Here is a 12,131-nt window from a genome sequence, read left to right as displayed (position 1 = left end):
TATTGTCTATTAAGATACTGATTGTGGATGATCAACCATGATCATAATGAATCGTGCTGCTGTCTCAAAGGGCGGAATGGCCTACTCCTGCACCTATTGAATATTGTCTATTAGCACACTGATTGTGGATGATCAGCCATGATCATAATGAATGGTGATGCTGGCTCGAGGGGCCGAATGGCCTACTCCTGCACCTATTGAGTATTGTCTATTAGGATACTGATTGTGGATGATCAGCCATGATCATAATGAATGGTGATGCTGGCTCGAAGGGCCGAATGGCCTACTCCTGCACCTATTGAGTATTGTCTAATCTGAGGGGAAAATGTGCATAAAATAACAGACAGATTGTATGGATATGTTAACAGAGAACTGTACCTGACAAACACAGTTCAGGTTGTTATTCCAGAGTCAGAGAGTGAAGATGAGAGTTGTGCCATTGATGCTATCGATGTCAATGGACTGCATGTGAATTCTAATAAATGATACTTAATCAAAGTGTGATTTTTTTTTTCTATTTATTTGTGGGATGTGAGCCTTGCTGGCTGGCCAGCATTTCTTGCCCATCCCGAGTTGCCCTTGAGAAGGTGGTGGAGAGCTGCCTTCTTGATTCGTTGCTTTCCTCCTGCTGTGGGTTGACCAAAATGATTGCGAATATGGAGAATATACAGAATACAGAGAATCGGAGGACACAGCTGTTGAGATTCGAAGAAAGGACGATGATATTTGTTCTGTCCCGATCTATCTCCCCTCATTCTGGCTTCTGATTTATTTAACTTCCACCTCTTCTAGCACCCCTTTCATTCTCATTCTGTCTGTTGCTCCCCTTTCTCTTCTCACTCAGTTTAACAAATGTTCTGCTTTTAATCAAGAGCCCAATTATCTCTGCTTTAAATAATGTGGTCTGCACACCCTTCTGGGGCAAAATGTTCCATAGATTCACCAACGTCTCGCTGAGGAATTTCCTCCCAATCTCAGCTCTAAAGTGTCATCTCTTCAATCTGAGGCTGTGTCATGGAACCATGGTCTATCTGACTAGTGGAAATATCTTCTGCATGCTCGCTGTATCCCAACCTCTCGGTATTCTGCAAGTTTCAATCCGACCCCTCCCCTTATCTATTTAAATCGCACTGGGTACAATCACAGAGTCCTCAACTGTTCCTCATATGACATGCTGTCACTCCCAGGATCATTCTGGACCTCATCCAATGTCAGCACATCCTTCCAGAGGTACAGTGCCCTAAACAGCTCCCAATATTCCAGATGCAGATGACCAGAGCCTTTATAAAGCCTCAGCCGTACGTCTCTGCTCTTGCATTCTAGCCTTGTTGAAATGAATGCAAACATTGTATTTCCTTTTCCCACCACAAACTGAACCTGCAGATAAAACATATGAGAGGATGAGGACTCCAAAATACCTTTGATTTCACAAAATCTTTCAGAATATAGTGTATGCATATAATTCTGCGCACCAAAATGTATAAATCTCACATGTTCCCACGTGGTTTTCCATCTGCCATTTGTGTGCCCACTGTCCGAGCCTGTCAAAGTCTTTCTGCAGCCTCCCCACTTCCTCAACATCACCTGTCCGCCCAACTATCATTGTATCATCTGCTAACGTATCAGAAATGCCGTCAGGTCTTTCTTTCAAGTTGTTCATGTATATGGCATCTCATAACTCCCTGAGGACTGTCCACCATCCACAAGGTACAACACTCAGGGTGCTTGGCGCCATTCAAGTTAAAGCAGTGGCTTGCTTGGAATCACATCTGCAAAATATTCACTCTCTGCATCAGCGGCACTCAGTTGGAGCACATCCTGGCCCCATTTTGTTGTGAATTTACCCCAATATGGTGATGCAGAAATTGATGGACCAATGCCCTGGTCTATTGGTGTCTCTCTGTCTCAACACAGACTGTGTGCTGCTGACACCAACCAGTTCTGCCATGTGTTGATGATGACTGAGATGTCTCTTATGAATGACTATGTGACTGTCACTAATTGGGGGCTGATGCCTGCCCCGACAGCCCTGGATGTGCCTGTGTCCACTGTCACACTGCAGATGTCAGATCTGTCTTCTGAGAGTCAACCCAAGGAAAGCACGGGGTTCTTACTACGTCCCCAGCCGAGCACTCAGATCCTGTGCAGACTAACAGATGCAAGGTATTCACCAACATCTTCAATGTCTCCCTCCTACAAGACAAAGTCTCCACCTGCTTCAAAAAGATCAGTACATATCCCCTCTCTATTAGGGAGGGAGGGAGACTGTAGAAACTGACTCCTCACCATTAACTCATTGCCCAACCTCTCCGAAACTAAAAGCTGGGGGCAGTCAGAAAGTATTTACCCTTTAATTCCACTTGAAACCTTTCATATTCTCTGGGTTTGAAATCAGGGGACAATGGCGACAATTGGGAAGATTTTGGAAGTCAGACGGTAATGGGATCTCATTTGTCTCTGTTTATTTTTCTTTCAAATCATCTTAACTTTGATTCAACTGATTTCTATCTCTCTCCTTCACTCTTCATGGGGGCTTTCTGAGAGACTGAATCTTGGACACAGGGAGAGGGAGACACACAGTGTCTGAGAGTAGGGAGTTAATAACTCTTCTGTCCTACCCTTTGAACAGAAACACTGCTGCAGTTATGAGGCAATATGAGACACATTCATATGCTCTCTTCTCTGGGTTTGATATCGGGGCAATGCTGGTTGGGGTGAGAAGGTGCATGGGAGGTGGGGGAGAGATGGGAAGTGAAGGAGATCTTGTTTGGTTTTGCAAGTAATTCTCTTTATTTGTTCACTGTGAGGGTTAAGTAAATAAATTATTACTTGCTACTTATAAAGTTGATATCAGGCATTTGATTTCATTTAATCTCTGTTTTTAACACACCACACATGGGAGGCGAGCTTTTCTGGGTGACTCACGTTTAATCATTAGAGGGGAATCTCTACTCCCTCCGTAATGGTCTGGAGCTTCTGTTTTGGTTTGAATATAAAAGGGATGCCTTTCTTCCCTGTCTAACAGATTGTGGGCTCAAGTCTCGAATATGGCCAGTTCATGCACAGGATTTGAATTGATGTGAACTGTAATTGGACAGAATTAAACAGAGTGGGAGATTTGTGCGCAAGATCACAAAATAGAACTTAGGTGAGAAAAATCTGTTTAAATTTGGTTACTTGTTGGGGGTAAAATTAATTGTCAGGGAAATGTCTCTGAACATTTCTAAAGAGAATCTGGGGTTTGGAGATGCTTCCCAAATTTGCCAAGAAAGTTTAGAAAGACAGAGGAAATATATATATTTTCGAAGAAGCATGCAGGCGAAAATTGGATTCAAGGGAATCGGGTCAGAGGAAGGCTGAAATTGTCATGGAGTTGTTCAAGCACTTAGGTCTATCAGAGAAACAGGCAAGTTCAGATGAATGAGAAAAAATGCAAATGAGACAACTGGAGTTAGAGAATGAGAGGAAAGAGAGAGAGTTTGAATTATGGTTGAAGGCAGGTGAGAAAGAGAGGGAAAGAAGAGCCATGTTGGGATATAAAGAAAAGCAAAGGCAGCTCAAGTTGGAAAAGATGAAGTTGGAACATAAATCAAAATAATTTCAAATGGCAGAAGGAGAAGTACAAGCTAGAAGTGAGGATGAGCAAACTCATCAAACCAACATCCTAATAAGGATTTATACAAATATATCCAAACATTGTAGAAATTCAATGAAAAGGATATAGAAGCCTTTTTTTTTACCATTTCCTTTCCGAAACTGGCCAGGAACTCTGTGGGTAATGTTACTTTCGACCACATTGGTAGGCAGGGTGAGTGAGGTGTTTGCAGCTCTGTCAGATGTGGTGTCAAGAGATTACGGAGATGTCAAACAGGTTATTGTGAGTGCCGACAAATTGGGACCAGAAGCACATTGACACCAGTTGAGAAATACAAGGAAGGAACCAGGTCAGTTCTATGTCGAAAGTGAAAGAATTAAACAGGATAACTTCGATTGATGGATGAGAGTATTAAAGACAGAAAAGGCTTATGAGGTTGATCGAGAGATTATTCTGTTGGAGAAGTTTAAAAACTCATTTCCAGAAGTGATAAGAACTCATGTTGAGGAACCAAAAGTTCAAACTCCGAGAAGAACTGCTGAGGTGGCGGATGAATACATATTCGTGCATGAATCGAAATCTAGCTTCCGACAGCAATTTCATTCCATGAGGATGTGAATCGAGGAAAAAAAATAGGCGATTCTTCAATGAAATAAAAAAACAAAGTGGATCACGCAGTGACCGGTTTACCATTGGTGAAAAAATAAACCCATGCGGGTGTAAAGGAGGCAAGAGGCACCAGGTGTTGACACTGTAATGGAGAGGGAGACATTAACATACAGGGCCAGTGGTTTTAAAAAGGCACCGGCAAAAGGTGTTTTCACTGTCATATGGTGGGACACACATAGCCACAGTGCTGGTAACTGAAGAAAGGCACTGGTGAAAAAGGATGTGGTAAATGAGGCTAAACCATGCAATTAGTGGAGACAGTGAAGGAATTCCCAAAAGATTCCTAACAAGCTGCAAGAGAGTGCACGGCCGAGTCACAGACTGGATAGGAAGACGGTACCTGACCTCTATAAAGGTTTCACCTCTGTGGATATGGTTTACTCAGGAGGAAAAGGGGGATGGGGTAAAGAAGTAAAAACATTGAGGGATATGGGAGCTTATCAGTCTCTACCAGTAAGAGATGAAAGTATTTGCACTCCTTCTGAAATGTTACCCATGACAGTGGGAATCTGTGGAATAGATGGAGAGAGATGTATCATTCCACTGTGTAAGATCAGGTTGGAAAGTCCTGTCAAGACTGGGGAAGTGACAGTGGGAGCCATTGAAAGAGCATCAATTCCAGGAATACAGTTGGTTATTGGAAACGGCCGAGCAGGATCAAAGGCAGGAGGCATACCCTTGTGGTGGAGAAGCCAAAGGTATACCGGGGCCAGCGGAGGTAAAAGAGAAATAGCCTGGAATTTTTCTGGAATGTATGGTAACAAGATCCCACAGCCATAAGTTACAGCAAGAAGGGAAAAAAAAGTAAAAACAAAAAAGAAAGTCAAAGTTCCAGTTAGCTGCCGTGTTTGATGAAATGGTAAAGGAAATATCTGAACAGGGAGCGGGTCAGGGGGAGGTGCTTAGTTCTTATGATTCCTGGAGTTACATCAAAAAAGATGAAACAAGAAAATATTTATATCATAAGACTTACTCGGAAAAGGAATCAAAACATATTCCAAATGGTTATTATCTTTAAGTTAGAATCTGAAGTCAAAAATGGAGCCCACAACAGGTTCGTGCAGAAGAGAAATTGGCGGAAATGCACCAAATGTTGCTGGTAGCAGACAGGCAGGAAGTAATGTGGCTGAGGAAGTCATTTGGGAGTGAGGGAGAGTGAGGTTAAAATACGAAAGCAATTCTATTGTCCTGAATTAAATAAATATGTGATTGAATTTTGTCATTCCTGTCATACATGTCAAATGGTAGGAAAGCCACAGGCAGGAATAAAATCAGTGCCTTTGGAATGGACACTGAGGAAAAGGTATTAGTCACTGACACTCAGAACGAGGCACATCAAAACACAAATTACCTGCTTCTGATGTGCCACAACTTTCTCTAAATGGTAATGAACTCCTTAGGAAATGGGATAGGACAGTGAGCTATCTGCCTGAAGAACTTGTCACTGAATCGAAAGACTCGTTGCAGCAATATGAGAACATATACCGGAATAGAATGGGGAAGAGTAATTCTATCCTGCACGAAGATGCTGTGGGTAATGCTGTTCGGAAAAAAAAACTCCTACAGGCTCAGTCTTCTCGAAGCCACACAGATGCAGAAAGAATTGGAATAGATGCTGCAAAAAGACTTCACTGAGCCAGGTAAAAGCGAATGGAGTTCACCGATCCTGTTGGTTGCCATGCCACATGGTACTCAACACTTCTGCATGGATTATTGGAAGGTAAATGCCAGAACCAAATTGGATTCATACCCAATTCTAAGGCTGGAGGACTGTGTGGGAAAAAGTTGGAGAAGCCACTTACCTCACCAAGTTGGACTTACTTTGTGGTTACTGGCAATTACTTTTGTCAGAGACAACAAGAGAAGTTTGTGTGTTTGTAACCCCAATTAAACGTGATGCCTTTTGTTATGATGAATGCGCCAGGCACATTCCAAAGACTTATGAACAGCGTTGTGGCAGGTTTGCCTAATTGTTCTGTTGAGAGAGGTGACTTTTTGATCTTTAGCCATTCATTGAAATATCACATGGTACTTTTGGCAAAGCTTTTTGAAAGACTGTGGGTGGAAAAACTGGTTATAAATTCAGCAAATTCTGCCTTCGTGAAGGCCGAAGTGATGGCTTTGCAACTCAATGTCAGATGTGGAAGGATGAGTCTGCAGAATGTGTAAATGAAAGCCATTGAGGAATTTTAAAGATCATCCTCGAAGGAAGAGGTGCTTCAAATTTTTGACCCTGACCGTTTTCTACTGGAATTTCAACCAAACATTAGTAGCACGGTGGTGCTGCTGATGGTTTTACTAAAGAAGAATATGAAATTTCGGTGGACAGAGCAATACCAGGAGGCATTTGAGAACTTAAAAGCCATGTTAAAGACTGCACCAGTTTTAGCAATGCCAAGTTTCTGAAAAAAAAACGTTTTTACAGCGCTATCAGCACCAGTGGTGTAGTGGTTGAGGCTGTGTTAATGCAGGAGGATGATGGTGGAATTAAAAGGCCAGTTGGATATTTTTCAAAGAAACTCAACATCCACCAGATAAAATATTCCACCATCGAAAGAGAGTTATTGAGTTTGGTACTGGCCTAACAACATTTTCATGTTTATGCTGCAAACAATGCATCAGAGACGGTTCTGTGTACAGATTCAACTGTCTCACCTTTTTGAAAAGACTGAAGTGCAAGAATACAAGTCCATTTTGTTTGGATTTGATTTTACAGGCTTTTAATTTGCAGATTGTACAGGCTGTGTGTCATAGAAGTATTATTTCAGATGTGTTATTGTGAGTTTAACAGAAAATGTGTCGATAAGATGGCTCAATTATATATATATATATATATATGCACACATACATATATACATCAGAGAATTAGTAGTAATATTCGATTAATGTCCTATGTATCTCATGATAAAGGTATAATTTTTTATTAATGAAGCCATCTATTCAGAATGATGTTTTCTTTTTTCTTATGGAGGAGGTGTTATGATGTCATTGAGAGGAGTTGTGAAGTGGAAGGCGGGAAGCTCAAATTTGTTTGTAAAAAATGGTAAGGTAGAAGAATGCAGTTCCTTTAATGGGTAATGTGCTTATCGAAGTGTGGAAAATTATACAGAAAAATGTGTCTGTGCGTAGCTGAAGATGTACAGCCAATTCTGAATTTGAAATATGTATCATTTTGTTGTGTTATTGTTGGCCTTGGGTTTGTTTTGATGTTTTGGCAACGAGCTAGAATCAGCCAATTGATTTAAACAAGGACTTAGTGATCGAAAGCCAGATGAATTAAAAACTGATGGCTTTGACAATCTCAGACCAATGATGTTTTAAGAAAATTGAAATAATATTTAAGGTATACAAGACGAGCGTATTTTTTTGAAAGTCAGGATAAGAGTGAAGCACCAATGAGAAATAAGCATCTAGCTCTCACATGAAATCACTAAACACTCTCGGAAAGCAGCACCAGTCAATAAAATGTGCAATGGCACTACGAGCTAAGAGTACTCACAGAAGGCTTCAAAGAGATAACGTTCCTGACAGCTGGGTCAGTGGACGAAAAGTGCTTATGACTTGACGATAGCAAAACAAAGGCTTGCAGACTTCCAGAGGCTACATTTTAATTTATTTTCTTTTACTTGAGTTTATATAAGTGAGAATTGCTTATTGGAACAGTATACCAGTACAATTTAGTTCAATCTGGAAAGACTCTGTAGTAAAGGGGAGGTTTTATCGTTTGTTAAGAGTTGTGTTAATTTGTTCACGGTTATGATTCAACAAATAAATTGTTAATTTTGACTTATAAAGTGAATATCAGGGATTTTCCTTCATTTAATCTCCCCTTGTCCGTCAGTTTGGGGGCCCAAGTTCAAGATCTGCTCTGTTCGTGTATGGGATATGAACAGACCTGAATGGATTTTTACAAACCTAAGTCGACTTGGTGATGAGTCTCCTCGATCAGGTGAGACAAATCTGTTTAATTTCGATTACTTATCATTGGTTAAGTCAAAAGGGAGGGAAATGGCTCTTAACATTGAAATTTTGTGATTTGAAGATGCTTCCCAAATTTTCCAAAAAATGTTTGCATAAACAGAGGAAGGATACAGTTTTAGAATCAGCCAACGGTTTAGAGTTGGGTTTACAGAAGCAAGAGGAAAGCTGAAATTGTAACGGGGTTAGTCAAACATTTGCGTATACCAGAGAAATGGAAAATTGGAGGGGAGCTAGAAAAATAAATGCAAATAAGCTGGAGTTAGACAATAAAAGGTAATTGAAAAAGTCCGAACTACATTTACAAGCACAGCAAAAACAAAATCAAAGAGAGAGAAGAGAGGGAAAGACTAAGAGGGAGAGAAGAGTGGGAAAAAGAACGCAGGGAGAAGAGGGGGGAAAGAAAGAGACAGAAATGGAAAAAAAGAGAGAAGAAAGGGAAAAATGATTGAATTCAAAAAGATAAAGTGTTAACTAGAAGCAAAAAGACTACATGTGACAAAAATACAAGCCAGAAGTGAGGATGAATAAACTCATTGTCACCAACAGCCTGGTTCGGACATGGACAAATATGCTGGTGCAGGTTACAGAGATAAGGAAGGGTGTCGGCATTGAAAGACTTCACAGTGATCGGGAAGATTGGGTTGGGGAGCTGGAGGAGGTTGCAACAATAAGCAAGAGAATGAGGGCTGGAGGGGGTTCAAGAGATTGGAACAGGTATAGTTGCTGGTGGAGATTACTGCAGTAGGGACGGATCTCACAGTTGGAGAGCAACCATGGCTGGAGAGCAACTTGATGAGATTAAGAGGGGTGCAGGAGCTAGAGGATGTTTCAGAGATAGGAGTGCATGGCTAGTGGAGGTTACACAGAATGGGAGGGATGACGTCTCATTACAGGGATGAGGAGGAATGGAGGGGCTGAAGGTTGTAAGGGGAATACATGACAATGTACATGCTGCAGGAGGTTACAGCAATAGGGAGGGCAGGAATAACTGGTGGGAGTTACAGTATGAAGAACCGTTGTTGGGAATGGAGGAGGTTCCAGAGACATCGAGCAATATATATGCTGTTGGAGGTTACAGAGATAGAGAGGGAAGTATCAGTTGCAGAGGTAGGAGGAGTTCAGGGACTGGAGGAAGTTACAGAGATAGGGAGGGGTACAGGGCTGGGCAAGCTTACAGAGATAGTGAGGAGAGTAGGAGCTGCAGGAGGGCCCAGAGACAAAGAGCAATTTACATGTTGCAGGAGGTTACAGTAATCATGAGGGCTCAAACAGCTGGTGGAGATTATAGAGATGGGAGGAATGTACGAGTTGAAGTGGTGACCGAGATAGTGAGAGAGATATTTGCTGGAATTAGCTGCAGTGAAAGGTAGGGCTGTAATATGTGTTGGTGGTTACAGAGATAAGGGGGGATCTACGGCCTGGAGGAATTACAAAAATAGGGAAGCGGGTCTGGGCTTCAGGACATTACACAGTTAGGGAAGGCTGTTGGGCCTGGAAGAGGTTTCATAGCTCGGAGGATTGCATATGCTGGAGGAAGATTTTGACATTGGGAGGATTGTCCATCCTCAAGCCGGCTACAGATTTAGGGAAGAATGTAAGTGCTGGAGGAGGGTACATGGACAGGGGATAATGTATGTGCTGGAGGATGTTGGGCACATAGGGAGGGGTGGAGGAGATGTACTAATATAAAGAAATAGGGAGGACTGGAATAGCTGTTGGAGTTTCGTGATGAGGAGGGTGCAGGGAATGGACCAGGTCACAGAAATAGGTAAGACGGTCTGATCTTAAGGAGGTTACAAAGGTAGGGCAAAGTGAAATCCGGAGGTTACAGGGATAAAAGTATAATATCCCCACAGTGATCCAACAAGTCCACATCTGCAACCCGCACACACCATCAATGCAATTCCCATATCCAGTCCACTGAACCTACATATTGCTAGACACTGTGGGCAAATTAGCATGGCCAGTCCACCTAAACTGCACAGCTTTCGACTGTGGGAGGGAACTGGTGCAACCGAAGGAATCTCGTAAAAAAAATAGGGAGAATGTGCAAACTCCGCACAGTCACCTGAGGCTGGAATTGAACCCAGGTCCGGGGCACTGTGAGGGTTCAGTGCTGACCCATGAGGCACCATGCCACCTGCTATAAGAATGTTTTAGGGGCTGGGGGAGGTTACAGGGACAAGGGGCATGTGGACATGCTCGAGCAGGTCTCAAAGACACGGAGGAGTATAGTTGGTGAAGAATGTTACACGGGTAGGGATCACATGTAGATGCTGTGTGAAGGTGACAGAGATATGGAGCTTATCAGAGTCATGGGAGGCTTAAGAGATGCAGCAGAGTATAGGTACTGCAGAAAATTTTAGACATATGGAGAGTTGAAGGGGCTGGTGATGATATGAAGTGCTGTATATGTTGGAGGCTGTGACTGAGAGGGGGATGCAACAAGGGAAGAAGGTGATGACAGCATTTGGGAACTGATGGATGACGTGCCAGAGATTGGGGTGAGTAAATCCTGGAGGAGGTTCAGTGTTTTATGGGCTGGATGAAGCTACACAAATAGGAATGCATGGCTAGAGACATTACAGAGATAGTGAGGCCTATGCATGCCAGAATAGCTTCCAGAGATTTTGTTTTTTCATTCATTCACATAATGAGAAAAGGTGCAGTAACTGGCGGTGGCAGAGGAAAAGACAGTTGTATGAGTTGGAGGAGGTTAGATCGAAAACAAAGAGTGGAAGTGTTGGAGGAGGCTCGAGAGATAGAGAGAATTGTAGGCTCTGGTGAAGTTTTAGGAGCTGGAGGAGGGTGGCCGGATGAGGAACGTATGCATATGCTCGAGCAGGTTACAAAGGTATAGAGGAGTACAGGTGTTGGAAAATGTCACAGGGATTGGGAGCGGATGCAGATGCTGGAGAAGGTGAAAGAGATATGGAGGTTATTGGAGCTGTTGCAGGCTACATAAATGTAGAGGTGTGTAAATGCTCATAAAATTGTAGAATAGGGAGAGCTGAAGGGGCTGGAGGAGATATGAAGTGGAATAGATGCTGCAGGAGGTTAATAAGAGGGGGATGGGAAAGGGGGAAGGAGGCAATAAAAGAATTTTGGAGCAGTGTCGCTGATGGATGAGATGACAGAGATAGGAGGGAGTGAAATCTGGAGGAGGTTTGAGATTTTATGGACTGGACGAAGCTACCGAAATCCAAATGCAGGGCCAGAGACTTGACAGAGATAGCGAGGCCAGTGCATGCTAGAACAGGCTACAGAGTTTGTTTTTTTTCTCTTTCATTCACAGGATGGAAGAGAGGCGCAGTCGCTGGAGGTTACAGAGAAACAAAGGGTTGTACGAGCTAGAGGAGGTTAGACAGAAAGGGAGGGGTGAAGCGGCTGAAGGAGGTTCGAGTGATAGAGAGGGTTGTAGAGGCTGTAGGGGGTTGGATAGACAGGGAGAGTGAGTGGAGTTGTTGGGGGTCAGAGACGTATGGAGGGCAAAGGGGCAGGAGGAAGTTCGAGAGATAAGAAAGCTATATGCGGCGAGGACATAAAAGAGATAGGTAGAGTCAGAGGGCCTGGATGAGTTGTGAGAGATCGGTATGTTGAAGGGGCTGGAGGATCTTATCGAAATACGTGGGGTGAGGCGACTGGAGGTGGTGAGACATATAGGGAGGGACTCAGATGGAGCTAGATGTCGCTCTTGGAGGCGAGGACAAGAAAAGTTAGAGGGACAGCTGAGCAGTTTAAAAACTCCAAATTGCACAATGGCTTAATAAAGACCACATTGTTGGAACCTGTGCCATAGACAAGGTACTGGGAGTGAGACCTTGGAGGGCCTAATCACAGGAACTATAGAATCAGTGTTATACCACATAGTCAGACCCTTTGGCCA

This window comes from Stegostoma tigrinum, chromosome 11 (genome assembly GCF_030684315.1).
Source record: "Stegostoma tigrinum isolate sSteTig4 chromosome 11, sSteTig4.hap1, whole genome shotgun sequence".
NCBI lineage: Eukaryota > Metazoa > Chordata > Chondrichthyes > Orectolobiformes > Stegostomatidae > Stegostoma > Stegostoma tigrinum.
The sequence above is the reverse complement of the archived record's forward strand: the minus strand, read 5'-3'. Positions refer to the sequence as shown.